This window comes from Ambystoma mexicanum, chromosome 8 (assembly GCF_040938575.1).
Source record: "Ambystoma mexicanum isolate Mex_15411 chromosome 8, UKY_AmexF1_1, whole genome shotgun sequence".
NCBI classification, from domain to species: Eukaryota; Metazoa; Chordata; class Amphibia; order Caudata; family Ambystomatidae; genus Ambystoma; species Ambystoma mexicanum.
Genome location: NC_090929.1, coordinates 27,793,409 through 27,818,014, shown reverse-complemented (window position 1 = coordinate 27,818,014; position 24,606 = coordinate 27,793,409). Strand labels below are relative to the sequence as shown.

Below are 24,606 nucleotides of genomic sequence, written 5' to 3'. Positions count from 1 at the left end.
CCAATTTGAGGACAGGCAATCCCTAAACAGGGATATGTCTTAACCTCCCTTGTTTCATGAATATGATAGGTTTGGTGGTTTCATGGGAACGGAATTGTTTAAGGGCTTACTACTGCTTTTCTCAATGGCTTGTATGGTTTCTGACCCTCCTCATAGACCGCCCACAGTCTACACCAAAGAATGGGTGATAAGCCCAACCCCTTGTTGCCTGGAAGATTAAGATCCAATCAGCAGGAGACCAAGATGCCTTTGGGCCTTAGTTTCGCCCTTAGTAAATCCATAAATGAATGAATGAATGAATGAATGAATGAATGAATGAATGAATGAATGGGAACACGAGAAGCCTGCAGAGCTTCATGAGAGAAACCTTCTCCTATTAAACAGAGGAGAGTGTGCTGTGAGAAACCAGAAGGTGTCTCACTGACTAATCCCTGAGGATGTGTCATCCAGGTCACCAGGACACGGCCATCACTTTTGGATCTAGTTCCTGGGGGTGGACCAGTGCGGGAGGATCCCCTGGGTGAGGGGTGTTCGGGGATTGGAAGTGGGATACCTGATGGTGAGACGCGGTTCCCACTCCCCCTCAGCATCTGCAGGTGAGTGCTAAGCCTCCTGGGCCCTGTTTACTTGTTTAGATTTTATTTGTATTCCCCCCACTCCCGATCGCGCTCCCCTTGCCCTGACCCTCTTCAGACCCACTTCCTCGGTTCCCTCCCTCCTCCCGCCTCCCATCCCGCCCCCTTCCCCTGGTTGGTCTTCAATAACCCACTTAGAGCACATGTCCAGGGCAGCCCCTGCCCGTGCAGCCCCCGTAGTGAAGGACAGGAGGTAAAGGACACCAGCTCCTGAAGTGGCAGCTCCAGACCGTGTTGGCCCATGTTAGCCTGTAGTGCCTGCAGCCGTCAACCAGCAGTGGCCGACCAGGTTGGAGGCCGATACCTGCTGCTCTTCTGTGAAGTGTACAAACTCGTAGAATTTCATTGTAACCCCTCCTGTTGAGTCCTTATGCTATTAGTTTTGACTCTAACCAAATAGTGCCTTACACAATCAGCCCAAGTCATATTCTGCATCTAATTAGCCTGTTCTCAGATGGCCCTAAGCCAAACATTGCTTTGAGTAGATTGTACCCCAGCCACATGTGCCACATAACAACCTCTCACATCTAGCCTGACTGTCCCAGACAATGGCACTGAGACCGACAGCCTCTGATGAAAATTCGCCTGACTGTGCCAGCTAGCACTCTCCAGGAATTTAAAAATGTAGTCTTTCAGATTACCACCTGCCTTTTGTGTTCCTGTTACTGCTGCTATTGTACTCAATACCGTCCCCCCGCATTTGGCCCTTCCTCCCTCTATCCAGGTGTCCCAAATCTAGGCGCTGCTATTACATCTTCTGTGTTTGCATTTACTGTTGTGCCCCCATATTGGGCCATTTCTCCCTCTATCCAGGTGACTCAAATCTAGGTGTCCTACCACGAAGGCCCGCACCCAAGGCCCTGTTGGCACCCCTGTTAGCGGACCAGAGCGCGAGGATGAGCACCCCCTCATAACTTTCGTCCTGTCCTGCATTCACCTACCAGATTTTGCACTTCATTACCAGTGCCCTAACTCATATAGGCACATTACGGTATTGTTTAACCCCACTGCCCTAAACGCTAGCATAAGTATTATCTACTCTAACAATCCCATATCGCCCATCCTACATATCGCTCGCTAAGATACGCAATGGAAATGTTATGTTCACTATCTGTGCCATCGCATAGTTGCATCTAGACTGTATTTCGCCCGCCACTTGCCAATGGCAATTACCAATTGCATATCTAGCTGCACTATTGCCTTGTTGTTGTTTGCTATTGTATTGATTGCCACTACAATCCTAATTGTATAATCGCGCGCACTCAAACTCTTCTGCACACTGAGCAGTTTAATTGTCTTATTGCGAATACTGGACTCCTACCTCGAGTCATCTAGGCTGCTCAGGAACCCCCTCTAAGCAATTACTTCTGCAATAAGAAAATCTAGGCTGACCTTTGCTGCAAGAAAACACCAGGCCCTGACCTAGAGGGCTAACACCCACATAAGTGCTGTGATCAAATTGCTAATCCTCACCCAAATAGCTATGCCAGCCTGGACTATTTTCATCATGTTTCCCTTTTATCTAGTACCTCTAGACCTACCTTGCACAGGATCGCACTTCCTCTCCCACCCCAATGGTCTCAGCAGGCCAGCATGTCCTAGACACCATCCCATCCCGTGCCCCACCCTATTCCTACCTAACCTCAACCCATTCCAGCCCTGCCAGAATCTAACCAACCCCATTACAGATACCTGCACTACCCAAATAGCAATGCGTGCCGCACTCCCATCCTGAAGAACAACCCCACCAGGAACTCCTATCCTAGCCTAGGCATACTGATACGTGACCGTCTCAGATCCAGAACACACACCACCTCACTTCTTACAATCTGTGGCCCAAGCAAAAGTAAAAGCAAACTCAAACTAGCCACTCCTACTACATATACAACAGCATCGCCTGCCCAGCCTACTCCCCAGCCCAATGTCCCCTCCTCATGCACCCTCAACAGAAAATCACACCAACATACCATCGAAACTATCAAAGGCGCACTAATCAACGCAAGATCACTAGTCGCCCATGCCTTAGACATAGCCGACATCATCTCGCTACATGACTTAGACTTCATAGCTATTACTGAGACTTGGCTCCACGCAGCATCATGTCCCACTCTAGCGCTAATGACTACACCATCTACCGCATGGATAGACAAACAGCCAAAGGTGGAGGAGTAGCCTTCATAGCAAGAAGCTCCCGTAACATAAGACACATTCTAAACCAAACTCTCCCATCTGCTGAACTACTTACTATCAAACTATCCACTACTCACACGAGTACTATCACCATCCACCTTATCTACAGACCGCCGGGCCCCTTCTCCTCATTGAACGACGACATAGCTCTCCTGCTCTCCAACAACATCAAACTCAATTCACAGATACTCATTCTAGGTGACTTCAACCTGGGCTACAATGACGAGAAAGACGACAAAGCAAGCACAGTCGCTAACACCATCTCAGAATTAGGACTCACCCACCACATCTCTCAACCCACACACAACAAAGGCCGCACCCTCGATTGGATAGCAGACCTTAACAGCAACACCTCCATACTATCCAACATACCCTGCGCCTGGACTGACCACCACCTCATCACCTTCACCATCAACAGAGTTAAACAAACACTGGCACCCCCTCCCAACGCTCAACCCACATTCACAAGAAACAGCAAAAACATCACAGTTGAGAAACTCATCCCTTTACTCCAACCCATCATCGACTTCACACCTACCATCACCAACCCCACTGAATTAGTAGACCTCTATAACACAACCATTTCAAGGCCATTAACACTGTAGCACCACTCAAACTAGGGAAATCCAAACCACATGTGCACCTAAACTCCTGGTTCACACCCGAACTAAAAACCCCCCGCAGAAATAAACGACAAGCCGAATCAGCCTGGAAACAGTTGCCCTCCACTAACAACAAAACACTACTTTTCATTAGCCTCCAACACCTACAAGTCAGCAATCATCCAAACAAAAAAAAAACATGTATAACGAGAGAATTAGTAAAGCCAAATCCAACACCAAAGAACTTTTTAACATCCTGAGAGACCTCGAGTCCCCATCTCCCATACCAGACACATGCACCAAAGACATCTCTTGGTGCACCAACATACACAAAGCACTCCTTGGCAAAATTGCTATGCTACAATCCAAAATTGAGTCTAAGAAAGAAAGCCTCACCATATCCAACAATCCCACCTCTCCCACCCACACCACACGAACGGACCATAACAACCTATTCAAATTCTCCACCATCACTACCGCGGAGGTTGAAGATATAATAAACTCTCATAAACCCTCCAAATGTCAAGGTGACATCTGCCCAGCTCCAGTCATCAAATACGCAGCCAAACATCTTGCCCCTTTCATCACCTCTCTTATAAACGCATCCTTCACATCCAGTACAGTAACCAACAACTTAAAGGATTCCTGGGTTCTAGCTCTACTCAAGAAACCCACGCTAGACCCTATTGTCCCCACCAATTACAGACCCATCACTACTGTGCCCTTCCTACTAAATACTAAAAATTCTCGACAGAGCTGCCTACTTGCAGATTCAGAATCACCTAGAGAAAAATAACTTGCTAGGACTAAGACAATCGGGTTTCCGACCCAAACACGGCACAGAGACAGCCTTGATCGATCTCAAGGCACAAATGGACAATCTTAAAGACAATGGCAAACTAGCCTTTCTTCTCCTCCTCGACCTTTCGGCCGCCAAGTTCTCTGACAGGCCAATGCCTGGATTCAGTCCTTCCTGAATAATAGATCCATGAAGGTGTTTGCTCCCACTGCTGCCGCTGAACCGGCCCCTGACACTTGCAGCGTCTCCTCAAGGCTCCTGTGTTTCCCCCACATTATACAATGTGTTCACAAAACCCCTCTTCGACATATTAGACCATCTGGGTGTCATCTACACGAATTACGCAGATGACACTCAAATACTCATCCCACTAACAGGAGACTACGCCACCGACAACAATGTACTTAACAACAATTATTCCATTATCCAAGAATGGATGGCCAAACACGGACTCTGCCTCAATGACGACAAGACCGAGCTTCGTCTACTAGGCTCCCAAACCAGACTCAACAACCTCGACAAACTTTACCAGACATTCACCATTGACGGCAACAATATCTCTGTCTCCAACAGTGTCAAAACTCTGGAGATCTACCATGACTCCTCCCTTACACTGACTAGACAAATCAACGCCATCTCATCCGCCACTGCTCATACATGTAAGCTCATTAATGCCAGCAGACCTTACCTCTCAACCTCCAACTGCACTACACTAGCTAGAGCACTAGTACTCTCAAAAGTAGACTATTGTAATGCTCTCTACTTGGGTACCAGCCAAAAGAACATCAATAAGCTCCAAGTTATCCAAAATAATGCACTAAGATCAGCACTGAACATACCCAAACACGAGCACATCTCTGACGCTAGACGCTCCACTCACTGGTTATCCATCCCACAGAGAATCCAATACAAAACACTCTCCCTCACGCACAAATGCTTATCCAACCAAGCACCCAGATACCTCTCTGACAACTTCACGCTTCACATCCCATCTCGCCCAACCAGATCAGCCGCCCAAACACGATGCTTAAATATCCCCAGATTTAAGCTCCAAAAAGCAGGTGGCACAAGCTTCACGCTGCTTGCCGCAAAACTCTGGAACTCACTTCCAGTTGATCTCAGATCCGAACCTTCCTTTCACCGCTTTAGACACAGAGCCAAAACATGGCTACTTGCCAAAGAAGCCCAAACACCAACTCAATACTAAAGTTAGCCACACACATGTATATACTCAATTCTATGTAACCACCTGTATATATTGCTGAACATTGTCTTTACTATCTGTAATGCTTATTCTGTACTGTTTTTTGCAACTTTGTAACCATGACAAGCGCCTGGATGCCCCAGGGCCAGGCGGCGCTATACAAATAATAAACTAAACTAGGTGTTACTGCATTTTTGTTCCCCATGTTAGGCCCGTTCTCCCTCTATCCATGTGTCCCGAATCTAGGTGTTACTGCATTTATTGTTGTGCTCCCACATATTAGGCCCTTTCTCCCTCTATCCAGGTGTCCCGTTTCTAGGTGTTACTGCATTTACTGTTGTTCCCCATGTTAGGCAGAAACCTGTGCAGTTCCCTCTGGGACCACTGCAAAAGATTTAGGACTAAAGGTGTTTGGCAGTAAACCCACTTGGTAGCAGTCTGTACCACACAGATTCACTTGGTAGCTGTGGCTGAGCAGTCAGACTTCCCTCAAGAAGAGTTAGGCAGTATACAGAGTATTCACAATAGGTTAAGTGAACACAGTAGAACAATTAAACACTGACCAGGGCTTGGTGTAAAAGAGATATAATTATTTATTTAAAATCACATCTAGAAAAACACACAGGCACTAATAGTAAGCAATTCAAAAACACGGTCACTAAAAGATATACACTCCCTTAAAAGAATATTAGACAAGTCTTAAGTAAAGCCCCACTTATTTTCAGACAGCGGTGAGCGCTTAACATAGATGGCACTCTAATAATTTGTTTTTAAAAATGGAGAGAAAAGAAGAGAATAACTTGAAACAGATCCCAACACTTTTACAAGAACAAGAGGGGAAGGCAAAGCAAAACCGTGAATTCAGAGTCAGTAGGCCAGAACCGCTTTAAGAGGATTGAAACGAAATATGTCCAAGGTCACACGGGTGCACAAAAGTCTTGTAATGGTTCAAAAAGGAGTTGGATCAAAGAAAGGGACCAATACCTTGTAGCAATCTTTAGAAAGGGAGGCCTGGCGGACACGGTACCTTAAAGTGGTGAGAAAGCTCCAGCGGGGGCAGTTGTTCCTGGCAGCGGATGCAAGTCGGTGCTTCGTCCGGAGGAAGAGAGGATCTCGTCGTGGAGGAAGACAGGAGTCCGTTGCACTGCCAGGGAAGAAACCAGCCGCAGAGTTTCTCAGGTACAAGGAGCGGTCCGGTGATTCGTGGTTCAGTGGTGAGTGGCTATCCGGCTGCCGGGGTGCTTGGCATGGGCAGTTCGACCACAAACCGTGCTGGGGTGCGAAGAAAGAAAGGTAAACTGGTTGTGCCCACCAGTCAGGGGAAGAAGCCTCTCCAGCCGGGAGATCTTCTCTGTCGTCGGGAAGTGGTGAGTCGGTTCTGCAGGGCTCCGCCGGTGGTGTCGTCGTGGTAGGTCGGCTCAGCTTCTCCCTCGTCGGATTCTCAGGTCCTGTGCGACTTCTGAAGTTCCAGTCCCCAAAGCCCTGCTTTTATGCAAAAAAACCCCATTCACTCAGCCTAGCTGTCAATCAAACATGCTAAGTGGTCGGCTCACCACTTGGGCCAATCCCACAAGAGTGCGACTTGAGTTACCAAGGTAACTCAGTCCAGGGTGCCTAAACCCCCTCCCACACTCCCTGTGGTACCCAGACAGAGTGGCATCACTTTTGGAGGCTTCTGTGGAGAAGCCTGCCAAAAAGTGGAACAAAGGGCTCGACTTAGGTTGGAGTCACAGAAGAGAACACAGACGCCATTTTAGAATCGAGTCTTGGCAAAAAATACCAACCGGAGAATTAATATTAATTAAATAAACCGGCGGTATGTTTGAGGCTATGAGAATTAAATAATTAAAGTTGGTAGCCTCGAACAATGGGAAAATCCCATAGGGAATATTCGAATATAAAAAGTAGTTTCCACTGCCACCAGCCAAAACTCGATCAGGGGTGACGGAGACGTGCCCCCTCGATTAACAGACCCCGGGGCAATCGAATTGCCCCGACCAGTACGTCCACAATATGATGGTTTGTACTGGTTTCTGTTAATAATTTGGGACTAGTAAAGCCAATGGTGACTTTACATTCCCTGGGAGACAGTAGTCAGTCCCAGGGTATGGAGTCTATGGTGGGGTGTCACTATGACACCCCTGTGTTACTGCACGGAGGGTGCTGTGTAACATACATAGGAAAAACACATGAGACCCTATGGAGTAAAGGACCCCATAGCCCATAAAACACATTCACAGTCAAAGGAATACCATAAATCATGTCCAAGAGTGGGAGGAAAAGAGTCTCACTCTTGGCAGGAGGGAAAAACAAACTCCAGAAATCCAGCAAAGCTGCTGGGGGACTCACTAGGTTAGGAAATTCAGCCCAAGGAGAGAATTCTCCCTAACACCACATATTAGGCCATTTCTCCCTCTATCCAGGTGTCCCGAATCTAGGCGCTGCTATTATATCTATGGTTATTGCATTTACTGTGTTCCACCCGTGTTAGGCCTTTCTCCCACTATCCAGGTGACTCAAATTCTAGGTGCTACCATTACATTACCACTCAGTACCCCCCTTTCATCTTCGTCTTGGTACCTCGCAACAGATACCTTCCGTCCCTGCCCTCTGGACAAGCAGCCACTCTCTGACCCCCACATTGCTCTGCTGCTAGACTACTCCATCCCACAATTGCGACTGACCACTCCTCCCGGATGGAGATACCACATCAACAAACACCGCCTCCCTGAACCCCCATCTCCGCTCTTTCCACACCATACCCACCCCCCATAACTCACCCCTCCTGGTGCATAACCTCCGCTCTAGGACCTAACTTCACCCCTATATCCGACACCGCAAAGCCACCTATGACCCTTCCCCCCCAACACCAATACACTCGGACCCCCCTTGCACACACCCCAATCATCATTCCGCCTCTAACTCTAAGATCAGAGGAGGGCTCTGGCGTGCCAAACATCCCACACACCTCAACCTACCCGAACATATCGTCCTCCCTCTACCCCCTGGTATCAATTGAGAACGAACTCCTAGTCCTCGCCCTTACACACCACGCAATCTCAAATTCACAAGCCAGAGGAGCTCTCTGGTACTCCAAACATCACAAGTCCCCCGCCACTCAGGAACTTTTCCCCGAGACTAACCCCTCTCACCTTAGCCCTCCCTGCCACTGCCAATCCCCCACTGACACCCGCACTACCATACACCCACTTGTGTAGAGCTCCACGTCACTCCAACATCGTCATCCTTCTACCAACACGCTCCCCACCCTCAACACCTCTCCCTTGAAAACCCAGCATCCCCTTAACAGTGCGATCCCTCGAGGACAACTGCACCCCAGAAACTATGCACAGCATCCCGCCCCCATCTTCACCTGCGATACCCTTGCACCCTACTTTCCACATCTCCCTCTCCCCTCCTCTCAGCTCCTACTCAAACCGTGCCCACAGAACTCCCCCTTCATACCCTTTCACTTCTCTGAAAGTAGCATGTCTCGCCCTTTCTAACACAGTCGCTTAATCTTCCTCTCCCTCTGACCCGTCTACCCTCTCTCACGCCCCTCTGGCAGCCAAACCCAAAAAACACAGAAAGGGCGACCGGCCCTCTCCCTCAACTCTCCATACCGCAGAACTTATCCATCGGTCCACCCTCCCATCCTTTCCCACGCCTACCATCCGACCCTCCCATTCCCTCTCTCCCCGTCTCCACCCCCTTGCTCTCGAGTTCTCACCCAGTACACCTAAGCCCCAAGGGCCCTCCAGACTCGAACCACCAACAATTCGCCTAACCCCTGACACCACACGTGCATCACTCACCACCCTCCCTTCCGATTCTTCCCATGTCTCTCCCACACCTACAGCGCCAACCTGTTCTTACCGCTCCCCATCGAACTAACCCATTCACCCGACCCTCAAAGAGTACATTCATCCAGATCCCCCACTAGCCCCCCTCAGTCAGTCTCAAGCACCCAGACCGATCCTACCACATCTCCCATCTCACTGGGCACCCATGTCCACGGAGCACTCCCAGCAACGAGCATCATGAAAACCACCTCCCCTCATGAAGTCAGACGCCTCCTTTCCAATGCCCGCTCCGTGGCGAGAAACAGACACAGCATCTTTGACCTCTTATCCTCTGACAATTCTGACCTCATTTTTTATCACTGAAAATTGGTTCTCCGACGGCTTTGCACCAGTCTTGAGGCACTCAACCTCTCCCAACATACCACTGGTCCAACTCACTCAGTAGGTCACAACCTTGAAGCGATCTTCAGCTCCTATGACCTCGTCTCTATATTTATTCCCAGACCACTCTGCCATCCCTTTCTCTATTGACACACCAACCCCTCCTCCCATGGCTCCTCCTGCCCTCACCTAGCCGAAGCCCTGCTACTCTGTCCCCCAGCAACACTGATCTGTGGTAGACCCTTAACCGGTAACGCTCACCTGATTCCCACGGAGGCGCGGGTCTTGGCAGGAAGGTGTCTGTAACACGAAACGTGATGTGCAGGATTCGGTTGGCTTCTGGGGTCGAACCTCTCCGCACTGTGTGTCGGACTCGAAGGGTGAGGTTTCTGCAGGTGAAATAATATGGGGGTTAAAGGTCTGGGTTGTGAATGTCCCTATCTCTCTCCTCTCAGCCTGACTGTTGAGCCCCCCTCCCAGGTCAACGTGCTCACCTTAGATAGGTGAATGATGGGCTCTCCATCTGCGTCTAGTGCAGGGTGCCGTTGCCAGTTCCTTCACTGGTGAAACGTTGGCCTCTTGACTTCAGAGGATGGGTACCGTCGTTGTCTGCACGACCGGTAAGTTTCTGGACACCTTTACTCTTTATAGTCTTTTTATGCGTGGCGGTGAAGCGCCTGGAATTGCGTAAGTATGGCAAGCGCTCTTACTGTCTTTTTCTTTGTCTTTGCAGGTGACGATGCAGAATGAAGAAATCCGGAATTCGCCGCGTGCCGGTAAGTGTAACACTGCTGTTTATCTTTGCAGGTGAAGATGCAGCGTGAAGAATCCGGAATGCACAGCGTGCCAGTAAGTAGAATAATGCTGTTTATCTTTGCAGGTAAAGATGCAGCGTGAAGAAGCCGGAATGCAAGTATGATAATGCTGTTTATCTTTGCAGGTGAAGATGCAGCGTGAAGAAGCCGGAATGCACAGCGTGCCAGTAAGTATGATAATGCTGTTTATCTTTGCAGGCGAAGGTGCAGCGTGAGACACGGCCGCTGCCGATGGATCAGGTAAGTAAACACTGCGTGTTAAAGTTCGTTCTGCTAACCTGTTGTTTCTGGTCTTTTGCAGGTGCTGATGTTGATCGGGTACAGGAATGGTAAGTATAATTCTTGCAGGTTCAGGATTCAAAGAAGAAAGGCTGGAACAGACTCGTTGAGCGTTCTGCTGCAGATGCAGGATAACGCGAAGCACATTTCATCAATCGGGTGTGGTTTAAATAGCCTAGGAGTGATGAGGCGTCTCCTTCCACGGCCCCGCCTAGGTAAGAAAAGAGTTCCTACTTCCAGAAGAGTTCCACGGCTGTATCCAGGGAGTGGAGCTCCCCCACCCAGGTAAGAAAGTAGTCCCAGTTCACCAAGGACTTCTAAGAGTCTGGTAAGTAAGCAGCATGGTCTGCCACAGGTAAGTCCACCCAAGCACCTTCACACCAATGATGAGCCCGGCGCTTCCAGTGCCGGGACCGATGCTTCTGATGAGCTTGGTGCCACCGGCGCCAGGACAAGGTCCAAAAGGTCCCTGTGGGGACCGGCTGGTGCCTAGGATCAGGGTTAGGGGCCTGCTTCCAAGGACGTTGGGCTGGTCCTGACTCCTTGGAAGCAGTGATCATGACATAACCATCAAATCTTTTGACTCCTGGCTTAAAGAATCATTCATTGCTCTCACCCCTCACATCCCACAGCCTCACGCAAAGGACCGTCCCCCACATGGTTCATGCCTCACCTGAAGTTTTTCAAAAGTCAAAATAACTCCCTTGAGCGCAAATGGCGAGCATCTAAAACCGCTCTCAGCAGATCTATGTTCACCCACCACCACCATAATTACAAATCTGAAATCCGAAAAGCCAAAAAGGCCTATTACAATAAACACATTTTGAACTCCACAAGATCATCTCCGAATTCATGAAACCTACTTGCACCTCTGCCCAAACCACCCCCACACAAACGCTCTGCGACTCCCTCTCGCTTCATTTCTACAACACTGCACTTGACAGGATGGCAACCCTTAACACCAAACTCTCCACCCTCACCCCCAGCCCCTCCCGATCCCGTTACCCCAACAACTGCAATCCCAGCCTTCAACTCTTTCCAACCCATCTCGAGAGATGAGTTTCTAGATCTACTATCCGGCAGCAGACCCTCCGGATCCACCCTTGAACTCTGTCCCGCCTCTATTCTGAAAGAAATATTCTCATCTACTTGTGCAGGAGAACATGCAAGGTCCATACTAAACGACTCCCTCACCTTTGGCACCCTTCCATGGAACAGTTGTTTGCACAAATTTAGCGAACTTCACCATGAATCTCCTATGGAATTGTAAGCTTTCCATGCCCCATTATTTTGGGTATGGCTTCCTGAATTGCCCTGCCCCAAATGATTTGCCTGCTTCCTGAAGATATTTGGGCTATTGCAGCGTTTTCTCTGAGTACAGCAGCAAACTCTTTCCAACCCCCACCTCAGTGATGTTTTAGTACAATTGAAATGGTTGCTGCAGCATTGTTTGGAGACTCTTATAAATTGGGTACGAAGTCTATTTCAGTTATATTATCTATGAAGAAAAGGCTGTCAGAAAATGGCCACAAACTGGTTCATGTTACTGGTGGGGCCATCTGAAACCATATCGCGGAACGCTTTTAGAATGTAAAATTCAGAAGAAATATGTTTGAAGTATCCTAAAATGACACGTTTTACTTGAGAAATAACAGAGCTAGTCTTCTGCATTCAGTCTTTTCAGCCAGTCGCCTTTGATCACTTTATCTGTGTGCTAATGCGAGATTCCAAATGGAGTTTCCGGGTCCCTTATTTGTAATGTGAAAAGTTGGCTGTCATTTGATATTTGTGTTGTGTATTCTGCTCTATTTGTTTATGTATCCCCCTCCTGCACTCATCAGACCCACATGATCTGCTGCCTCAAACCTAGCACTTGCCACAAGATGGGAAGCATGTGCAAGTGGATCTAGGTCACTTGGCCTAAGCCCCGCCCACCTGGTGCCTTCCTGCCTGCCACTCTTTTTCACCACTTAGCAAGCCCCGCCCACCTGGTGCCTTCCTGCTTGCCGCTCTTTTTCACCACTTAGCAAGCCCCGCCCTCCTGGTGCCTTCCTGCTTCCTGCTCTTTTTCACTACTTAGCAAGCCACGCCCACCTGGTGCCTTCCTGCTTGCCGCTGTTTCCCTACTTAAGGAGCCCTCCAGCTTCTTTTCCTTTGCAGATGGGGAGCAGGTGCAAGTGGATCTAGTTCACTTGGCCTAAGCCCCGCCCACTTGGTGCCTTCCTGCCTGCCACTCTTTTTCACCACTTAGCAAGCCCCGCCCACCTGGTGCCTTCCTGCTTCCCACTCTTTTTCACCACTTAGCAAGCCATGCCCACCTGGTGCCTTCCTGCTTGCCGCTCTGTTTCCCTACTTAAGGAGCCCTCCAGCTTCTTTTCATTTGCAGATGGAGAGCAGGTGCAAGTGGATCTAGGTCACCTGGCCTAAGCCCCACCCACCTGGTGCCTTCCTGCTTCCCACTCTTTTTCACCACTTAGCAAGCCCCGCCCACCTGGTGCCATCCTTCACCATCACTGTCTTGTGGCCAATGCTGGATTTGACTTTTATGGACTTCATTCATTCACAGTGTGTCACTCTTTCGCAACTCTCATGCTGGACTTCCTTTGCATCTTGTACTCATGGTGGCCCTGAATCATGCTGTTCCCATCTTCATCTTGTGTCCTGGCTTGCAACATTATGTGTTACTACTGACTTCTGCAATTGTATTCGCTCTCCCCTCTTGCTTCTCCACTCTTTCTTTGACTGCTTACTCTCTTTTCTCTCCTCCTTTCCCTTCTCCCTTTTCCTATCTCCTCCCCTTACTTTCTTCTATGCACTTACTCTATCAGAATTGTCCCTGGACCTAATATGATAGCAACCTCGTCTGTTTCCTCCACCCTCCCATTACTGTTTTTTTCCTCCCCTCCATCCCTCCAGCACTATCTGAAATGTCGTCAGGCCTAGTATGATAGTCGCTTGTTTTGTTCCTCCCCTCCCTTTCTGCACCCCTCTCCCTCACCTTTTGTTTTTCTCCGGCTCTTCCAGAAATGTTGTCAGGCCTAGTACGGTAGTCGCCTGTCTGTTTCCATTTCCTTCCCACTCTCCCCCTCCCTTCTTTATCTATGTCTTAGCTCTTGCACTATCTGAAATGTCGTCAGGCCGAGTACGATAGTTAATTTCACATCCTTACTGTTCATGGCCTGTAAGAATGTGGTTGTATTTTCCCTTGTTCCCTCCCTTGCCTTGAAGCGCTTTGAAACACATTGTGTATAGGCGCTATATAAATAAACGATCATATCATATCATATCATTGGCTGCACTACCACTTTGTGCTGATTTTTTATTTATTTATTTTTGTTATGATTATTTATCCTGTTTCTCCTTTGCTATGCACTTTCCACTTTCTCCCTCCCCTCCATGTACTTTTCCCCTCCCCCTCTCCCATGCACTTACACGTTCTCAATGTCACTCGGCCTAGTAAGATCGTTGTTTCGTTCTCCCCTGTTCCCCTCCCTTGCCTTGTCGCGCTCTGAAACACCTGTGTATGAGCGCAATATAAATAAAATATCATATCACATCATATGTTGGTTTTCAATTTTCCTTATGCTCTAGTTTCAGAACAATGATGCATTTCTAGTTCAAGGTAATGTTTTATTTTACTGTATGTAGGTAATTTCTGGCAGATTATCCTGTTTTGAGAATGAAACAAATAGCTGAACTTTGCATTTTACAAGATGAAATGGAGTGTGACAAGTTGAAAATCAACTTTCAAGCATAGAAAGTGTGATCCATATTTGCATTGCCAACTTGTATGGCGTTTGTTGGTTTTGTTTTCATTAACTAATCCAATTATTGGTGCTTTAATATTGATTGTTTTTGAATTCCTACATTATTGTAATTTACAACTGTGATTAAAAAAATGTATAAAAATAAAACAAAAATAAAAAAAATAGCGCATGTCAAACTGCTTCTAAAAAAGGCACCCATCGACCCCCTTGCCCCTAAGAATTGCAGGCCGATCTCCAACACCAGATTTCTTGCAAAGCTTGACTGGGCTGCATATTCCTAGCTCAATCGCTTCGTAGAATCCAACAAACTACTTGACCCCGAGCAATCAGACATCAGGCCGCGCCATGGATCAGAAACCACTCTGATCTCGATCTGGGATGATCTCAAGGTCTCGGCAGACTCTCAGGGTTGCGCAGAACTGATTCTCCTTGATCTGCCAGCAGCCTTTGACACCATTAACCATTCTATCCTCCTTGACCGCCTCCACTCCCTAGGAATCTCAGCACTCAAACGGATTGCCTCCTTCCTCAGCAGCAGGAAATTATCGCTTTCCTCTCCTCTTTTGTCTCAACTGCTCGCACTGTGAACACTGGAGTACCCCAAGGCGGCTGCCTCTCTGCTCTCCTTTTCAACCTATATCTGATCTCCCCTACCAGGAATCATCCTGCGCACAACCTCTCCTGTTACAACTGCGCAGACAATACCCAAATTATCCTGAGGATTCCCAAAACAAGCTCCAACCCTCATCGCAACCTTGAAGCTTGCCGCAGTGATATTAACCGATGGATGACAAGAAACCACCTCATTCTGAACCAGGATAAAACCGAAATCATGGTGTGCGGCGAAACTGCCCTTCTCCCGCAACCACTCCATGGCCCCCCTCTCTTGGCACCACCCCCTCCAAAATAGTCAAAACCATGGCTGCACTATGGACTCAGGCCTAACCCTCCCCCATCAGATCAATAATGTATCATAATCCTGTCACTACCACCTCAAACTCCTTAGATGAATTTTCCCTTACCTCACCTATCCTAACAGACTCGCCGCTGTTATGTCCATTGTTATGTAGAGACTGGACTATGCCAACTCCTTATACCTGGGAGCATCGGCATACCAACTCAACAAACGCCAAAGAGCCCAAAACGCTGCTGTCAAACTCCTTCTCGCCTTGGGACACAGAGACCAAATCTCCCCCGCTCTCCGCACCCTTCACTGGCTCCCTGTCGGACGAGGGGGCCACCTTCAAAACCCTTTGCATTACCCACCTAGCAGTACACAAGACCGGCCCAATGTACCTACAAGAGAAGATTAAACTCTACCTCCCATCACGCAACCTTAGATCAAGCACTGCCCTCTTATTAGGGATTCCAGCCTCCAATTCTGCCAGGATTGGAGGATCCACCTTGGCTCCAACTCTGTGGAACTCAATCCCTGCACACATTCCACACAACCAAGAATAAATGTCCTTCTGCAAAGCTTTAAAAACCTGTGTCTTTCCGTAAACCTGATTAAGACCATCTAAGGCCCCTGACACCCTACTATGCGATGGACCACGACTTCAATGACATCACATTGGAAAGTAATCACAACCTGCTGACAAATGTTCGAAGAGCTACCGAGCATTGACACCACTCAAAGCAACTAATAAGTCACCAAACAAGAATCTGGAACTGGTTACTATAGATGACAACATTAGCATCCTGCAGGCGCTGGATATATGACTGCTGACTATCCGCTTCCTGAGTCTACTACACAGGCTAGGCCTTGCTGCCTCCTGTGCCATCTTCCTATGAGTGCACTATCGCGAAATGCGTGAATGCGTGAATATAATCCAGAACAGTGGGCTCGTGAGAATAAAACATGCACTCTAGACACTCACCTCTCCTATCACTATACTCACTCTCTACTCTACACCAACACACAATAGAGCGCAGCTACATCCCTCAATCAATTTCGGCCTAGCTGCTCACATACAAACAATACAGCATGAACACCTTAACACCCTGCTAGAACGCAGATATACCCCATGAAAACAAATCGGCCTAGCTGCACCCATAAGCGTCCTACACAGACCTAATGCCGCCAGAATGCAGTCTCGCAGACCAATTACAAGACTGCACACATTCAACTGATCTCTCAATACCACCATACCTAATGTTAGGATGCAGCTATGATTATATAAAACAGCGCCATGATGCCTCAGGGCTGCTGTGCGCTCTGTAAATGCTAATAAATAAATAAATAAATAAATCGGGCAATCACATCAGCTGCTCACATATTGAGTGCACCCAAGCACCCTGGACTACGGTCCCCGAGGGCGTTCAACCCACAAGTACTTTGAGATCATACTAATGATATATAGAACGCTATATAAATGCCAAATATAACATAACGTAACATATAACACCTTTACTGCATCCTACCAGGTAGGATATATAGGAATTGTAACAGCCCCCACCTTCCTTACACAAACACTTTCACACAGACAGCCCGCTCTGGGAGAAAACAGACTCACACCCGAGTACTGGACCTGTCATGTCCCACTACTATGGTCAGGCAAAGTGAGGCAATTACTGTTAACAACTCACACCTGGCTTTCATTAAGCTTCCCCACACGGATAAAAGGCGGAGCACGAAAGCACACTCTGAGCGAGGCAAAGCACACGAAGGAACAGCATTTTTCAGACGGCAGCTGAACGAGGGTAGAAAGGTGACAAACGAGAAGGGAGAGCAAGGAGGGAGATACCCTTGACCTTTCCGGCAAGAAACTGTTACTTTCCAGAAACCTTCAGATTAAAAGGCAAAAGCCCAGTTAACTAGACTGAGGAATCCTGCATTGTGTGTCGGTGACACCCGGGGCCCTCCTGCATGACTGGCCGAGTCAGGGAGGATCATCAGCCGCTGTGGTACCGTCCCTGACTCCAGGATCAAAGCAGTGCCAGAGAGATCAGCACAGCCGGTGAGTTGGGGAGTCTGTTAGGCTGAATCCTGGGCAGTTCTACTGGTATGAGCAATAAATCCCCTTTGGTATCAGTCTGCACCACAAAGATTTAGTTGGTAGCTGTGGCTAAGCAGTCAGACCTATCTTAAGAGGGTGATGAGCAGTATTCAGGGTTTACACAATAGGAATACAATACTAGGGTACAAGGAAACACTGACCAAAGCTTTGTATTAAAAAGAATATATATATATTTATTACACACTTCCAGTTCAACACATTAATCACAGTTATCAAAGCAAGTTAAAATCAGTCAAGAAAAGTATATACAACTACCTAGTTAAATTGTAGACAAGTTTGAGCAAGAGTGAAAACTGAGCAAAACGGCATAGTGAAAACCAAACACAAATGGCACTCTATCAATTTCTCACAATGGAGGGATAAACACAAGTTATACAGAAATATCTTCTTACACGCCCTAACAACACTTTCCATAAGTTTGTGAACAAGTTTAGGCAAGGCAGTACTTTGCATGTATAATACTTAAATGAAAACCAAGCAAAATGGCACTTCACAAGTTTTAAAAGTGGGAAGAAGAAGGTGGTTATAAAAAGTGGGTGCATCAACACAGTTCTAGTTGAGCAGTCTAGAGAAGGCAGTTGGAACAGATTTAGCCAGAGCCAATAGGCCTGTGCCAGAGTCAGTTGTACAGGGCAAGGGCCCAGGAGCAAAATCTTCTTGTGGCTGCAGTCAAGTCTTTGTTAAACGATTCGAAAAGGTGGAAGCACAAGGTGAAAGACAATGTTAGGAGACAGGGGCGGCCAACCCAACAGGTAGGAAAGGATTTAAAACACCTTTAGGGCTACCAACAAAAAAGGGCGGCCAGGAGGAACAAAGTACCTTAAAATGGAGAAGAGGCTCCTGCGGTGGCGGTTGTTCCTGGCAGTTCAAGCAGTTCGGGAGATCCAGCAGAGGAAGAGAGGATCTCGTGGAGGAAGGTTCGAGTTACTGCACTGCGCAGGGATGAAACCAGCCGCGGTGCTGCCCAACAAATAAAAGGTACGCTCCTTTAAATTGTGGTCCGGGTGTACGGACCATCTCAAGGGCTGGTGGTCTGTTTGAATAATGAAAGTAGATCCATACAAGTATGGTCTAAACTTCTTCAAAGACCACACAATGGCAAAACATTCTCTCTCAATAGTTGCCCCCCTTGTTTCAGGTTCCTTCAGTTTCCTACTGATGAAGCAAATGGGGTGTTCTCTACCTTTCTCATCCAGTTGACTGAGAACTGCACCTATACCTATATTGGAAGCATCTGTCTGCACAATGAAGGGTTGGTGGTAGTCAGCTGGAGCTTGACAAAGGGCTTTCTTCAGGTTTTCAAATGCCTGATTGCACACTTCATTCCATTTGACCTTGCCTGGCTATCCGGTCTCCGAGTACATGGTACTGGCGATTCGACCAAGGCAGGTCCAGGAAGGCGATTGGCAAACTGGTTGGCCCCACCAGCTCAAGGGAAGAAGGCTCTTGCAGATGAAGATCTTCTCTCGTCGTGTGGAGAAAAGTGGTGAGACGCTGCAGCAGGGCTTCACCGGTGGTTCAGTTGTTGCAGATGTCTTTGGCTTCTCTCCTCTTCGGCTTCTTAGTTCCAGTGGCGACGTCTTGCTCTTCCAGTCCTCAGGACCCTGCGTTTATGCAAAAAGATCCCCATTTATACAGCCTAGCTGTCACTCACACAGTGGAGTGGTCATCCTGGCGGGAGACCATCCAGCCTATCAGGGCAGAGTGCGACATGGGTTGCTGAGGCAACCCTGTCCAGGCGTCCTACTCCCCCTCCTACACAATGGATCCACCCCAGACTCAGTGGCGCCGAAAGGAGGGCTTCTTGGCAGAAGCCCGCCAAAAGGATGAACAAAGGATCCCCGACCTGGGTTAGGAGTTTAGAGAGAGACACGAGAAAGAATTTATATTAAAGTTCTGGCAAATAAAACCTACCGGAGTAAAGTTATTATAAAAATAAACCGGCGGTATGTTAGAGGCTGTCAGTAAATGTGGTAGCCTCGAACAATGGGAAAATCCCATAGGGAAATATTCGCGGCCGAATATTTTTGGTAGTAACCACTGCCACCAGCCAGAAACTTTTGAGAGAGGGACTGTACGGTACCCTCTCGAAAATGAACATAAGGGAAAAACTATTAACCCTTGCCAGTACCTCCATAGTAAGATGGGTTGTACTGGTTTTGTTAATAAAGATTGACTAGTAAAGTCATTGGGGACTTTACATGCCCTGGGAGACAGTAGTCAGTCCCAGGGTATGGTGTCTATGTTTGGGGGGCGTTACGACACCCCTGTGTCACTGCACGGAGGGTGCTGTGTAACACATGTGAATAAAGATGGTTCCTATGGGGGTGAGATAAACCCCATAGACACTAAACACAAAAAAATATCCTAGAACACACATAGCAAATATGCCTAAGAGTGGGAAAAAGTCACACTCTTAGCAGGAGAAGAAAACAAACCCTTCAAATCCAGCAAAGCTGCTGGGGGACTCTATAGGTAAGGGAAATTAGCCATAGAATGAGAATATTCCCTAACAGTATTCCCCATATTTTTTTATCCCGAAAAAAGACGCGGGATTGAGACCCATCATGGACTAGCGTGGTTTGAACAAGCTCCTCAGGAAGGACAAGTTCAAGATGGTTACTCTCTCTCAAGTCTTCCAGGCCCTTCAACTTCAGGATTGGTTGGTGTCTCTCGACCTCAAGGATGCTTACTTTTTTTGGGGGGGGGAAATCGCGTTTTATTGGCTTTTTCTGGTTATCACATCATACATCAAATGTCATCAATATTCGCCTTCAAACATTTTAACAAGAACCCTTGTCTCTTCCTCCCACTCCCTAACCCTCAGCCATGAATTGGGAGCTGGTATCTAGTTCGTCCGGCAAGCTCATGGAAAACTTTTCAAAGTACAGTCTGTCTGCTCCTTGCGCACTAATGTCTTGGGCTCAGCTTTTTACGGTCGTTATGGGGTGCTTATTAATGTAGTGCCCCATGCACATGGGGCGACATCCCTAGTAGTCATTAGTGTCTGAATCGGGCCCCGGTTATGCTATTGTCACTTCAGGCCATGCGTTCATACGTCTCAAAAAAGACGAGCCAGAGTTCTTCGAATTGGTTCTAGATTCATCCATGAGATGTGTTTGGAACTCCATGTCGTAAATGGCCCGTCTTTGTTGACCCAGTCCTTTTCTCCTGGCATGTGTGGGCTCTTCCACTTTTGGGCCAAGCAGCACCTGGCCGCCACCAACATGACCTGTAGCATGTGACTCATCCCAAGCACAAGAAGTACCTGAGGTTCGCGGTTGGCGACTCGCATTTTCAGTTTTGGGTCCTGCCGTTCCGATTCACCTCCACCCCGAGCGTCTTCACCAAGCTAATGGTGGTGGTGGCAGCGTATCTCAGGAAAGGGGGGATTCACATCTACCCCCTACCTGGACAATTGGTTGATCAGGATGCGCTTTCCCGAGCACTTCCTGGATCATCTGTCCGTCACCTGCCACTCTCTTCACAAGCTGGGCTTCTCCCTCAACTTAAAGAAGTCCCACGTGACACCTACCCAGTGGCTCCAGTACATCGGAGCAGTGCTCGACACATCCCTGGGGCAGTGTTCGCCTCCCCAGGTGCGGGCTCATCACATTCTGCAGATGGTGGACAAGTTTCAACACGCCCAGAGTCTCCCGGCGTTCGAGTTCTTGAGGTTGCTCGGCCTCATGGCATCCTGCATTCTATTGGTCCCGGAGGCCAGGCTGCGGATGAGATCTCTGCAGTGGGCTCTCAAGATGCAGGGGTCGCAGTCCTCGGGCAGGATGTCGGATCCCGGTCAGGTGCCGCCCTCGGTTGCCCAGGATCTTCTGTGGTGGGCCGATGAAGGCAATCTGATGAAGGGAGCACCATTTTGGCTACCCTGGCCGGAGGTGACAAACGTGACGGACGCATCCCTCATGGGATGGGGAGCTCATGCCAACGAGTTGACAGTCAGCAGTCGTTGGTCTCCGTCGGAGTCCAGACTCCACATCAATCTGTTAGAGCTGCACACTTCCTAGTTAAATTATAGACCAAGTGGACCAGAGTGAACACTGAGCAAAACGGCACAGTGAAAACCACAAACAAGGGATACTCTATCAATTTCTCACAAGGGAGGGAAAGCACAAGTTATCTAGAAATAGTTTCTTATACACCTTAGCAACACTTCCCATAAGTCTGTGAACCAGATTAAGCAAGACAGTGTATCAGTATAGGCCATACTTAAATGAAAACGGAGCAAAATGGCATTTCACAAGGTTTAGAAAGGGGAAGAAAAGGGTAGTTATAAGAAGTAGGTGCACCAACACAGTTCTAGTTGAGAATCAATCTAAAGAAGGCAGTTCTAACAAATGTTGCCAGAGTCGGTGGTACAGGGCAAGGGCCCAGGAGCAAAATGTTCTTGTAGCTGCAGTCAAGTCTTTGGTTAACGATTTTGAAAAGGTGGATGCAGAAGTTGGAAGACAATGTTAAGAGAGAGGGGCAGCCAATCCAACAGGTAGGAAAAGGATTTAAAACAACTTTAGTGCTACCGCAAAGAAAGGGCGGCCTGGCGGAACAATGTACCTTTAAAACGAACAAGTGGCTCCTGCGGTGGCGGTTGTTCCTGGTAGTTCCTGCAGTTCGGGAGATCCAGCAGAGGAAGAGAGGCTCTCGTCGTGGAGGAAGGTTTGAAAGCAGCCGCGGTGCTGCCCGACGAATAAAAGGTACGCTCCTTTAAATCGCGGTCCGGGTGGACTGGTGCCGGAAGGCGATTGGCAAACTGGTTGGCTCCACCAGCTCAAGGGAAGAAGGCTCTTGCAGATGAAGATCTTCTCTCGTCGTGTGGAGAGAAGTGGTGAGACACTGCAGCAGGGCTTCACCGGTGGTTCAGTCGTTGCAGATGTCTTTGGCTTCTCTCCTCTTCGGCTTCTTAGTTCCAGTGGCGACGTCTTGCTCTTCCAGTCCTCAGGACCCCGCTTTTATACAAAAAGATCCCCATTCATACAGCCTAGCTGTCACTCACACGGTGGAGTGGTCATCTTGGCGGGAGACCCTCCAGCCTATCAGGATAGAGTGCGACATGGGTTCCTAAGGCAACCCTGTCCAGGGGTCCTACTCCCACTCCCACACAATGGACCAACCGCAGACTCAGTGGCGCCGAAAGGAGGGCTTCTCGCCAGAAGCCCGCCAATAGGACGAACAAAGGATCCCCGACCTGGGTTAGGAGTTTAGAGAAAGACACGAGAAAGAAGTTATATTAAAGTTCTGGCAAATAAAACCTACCAGAGTAAAGTTAATATTAAAATGCACCGGCGGTATGTTAGAGGCTGTCAGAAAAAGTGGTAGCCTCGAACAATGGCAAAATCCCATAGGAAAATATTTGCAGTGGAATATTTATGGTAGTAACCACTGCCACCAGCCAGAAACTTTTGAGAGAGGAACTGTACGGTACCCTCTTCTCGAAAATGAACATAAGGGGAAAACTATTAACCCTTTCCAGTACCTCCATAGTAAGATGGTTTGTACTGCTTTAGTTCATAAAAATTGACTAGTAAAGTCAATTGGTACTTTACATGCCCTGGGAGACAGTAGTCAGTCCCAGGTTATGGAGTCTATGTTTGGGGGTCGCTACAACACCCCTTCATCACTGCACTGAGGGTGCTGTGTAACACACGTGAATAAAGATGGTTCCTATGGGGTTGAGAAAATCCCATAGACATTAAACACAAAAATAGCCTAGAACACACATAGCAAAAATGCCTAAGAGTGGGAAAAAGAATCTCACTCTTAGCAGGAAAAAAGAAACAAACGCTTCAAATCCAGCAAAACTGCTGGGGGACTCTATAGGTAAGGGAAATTAGCCATAGAATGAGAATTCTCCCTAACAGAGACCAATGCAAGACCGGTCTGCGTTGAAGTCAAGGTTGAAAGCGGCAATATTGTATGAAGAGTGCAAGAACGAAGAATATTAGCGTGTGTGATGAAAGACGAGAGTAAAGCTGAAATGCTGATGGATGTTTGAACTTTAAAAAAAAAATGTTTTAAACTTTATTTAACTTGCACAGGAATGCTACAATACAACATACATATGCTCATTGGGTAAGAAAAGCATTTTCTAACATACACATTCAATTACATGGTATTGTTCACAGTACAGCTTCCTCTCCTTCCACCTCTGTACTTTGTTGCGCCAAGCATTGCCGAAAGCCGCCAAAAAATATCTCTCGGGCGATTCGTCAGCGACATCAGGCCTGCATACACTTCCTCCTTATCATTCATATCATATCGCAGAGCCAATGATCGTAAGTGGGTGCCTCCCTGCTCTTCCATCGCATCAAAATAGCTCTCTGTGCCAATACCAGAGCAGGATGAACCAGTCTGCGCTTCAGAGGATTCAGCCTATTCACACACCCTATCGTACATATCGAGGGGTCCCACACTTTAGGCTATTCAACCATCTCCTCCAATGCTGGAGAGACCCTCTCCCAGTACTCCAATAATGCTTGGCATGCCCACAACATATGTGTTATATTTGCATCTGTCATTCCGCATCTAGGACGCTTCCATCCCGATGTGGGATGCATCCTCTTCAGGCGGGCCAGGGTGAGGTGCGTTCTATTCAAACATTTTAAGTGGATTAACCTGTGCCTGGAGTTTAATGATATTTTCCTAGTCAATCTAGATAGATGTTTGAACTTTAATATAAATCAGAGAAGGTACGATACAAAGTAACAAGAGTTATCCGGCACCAAGGGTGTGCTCAATCGAAGGTCTCCGTGCGACGTACCCAGCCAAGAAGTGGCAGAAGCAAAAGTAAAAGGTGAAACTAATGAATGAAGTGAATTGAAGTGGTCCTGCAACGGTTTAAGCAAAACCCATCGGACAGTTGAAAGTCTTTGATTTTTTATATAAAGATGAAAGCAAAGAAAGTGAGATTTTAAGGTCCGAGCACGATTGAGGGAGACCAATTGTGAACAATAAACCCGAGAACTGCTGAATGTGAAAATCCTGATGGGAAAGGAACTTTGGTACTTGTTTGTTACGCCAGGCACTCTGCAATAAGAGACTTTTATTGGGAAAGAGACTTTGGTGCAGAAGGCCCAGAGACCTATGTTTTGAACTGCATCCT

The 24,606-nt window shown here is 47.8% G+C and overlaps 1 protein-coding gene across 2 annotated transcripts in view; it reads right to left on the bottom strand.

The window, feature by feature from the left end:
* The window catches only part of TBC1D13 (TBC1 domain family member 13), a 391,422-nt gene that overhangs the window by 178,408 nt on the left and 188,408 nt on the right, over positions 1–24,606 (bottom strand). The gene's annotated exons all lie outside the window — the stretch shown is intronic.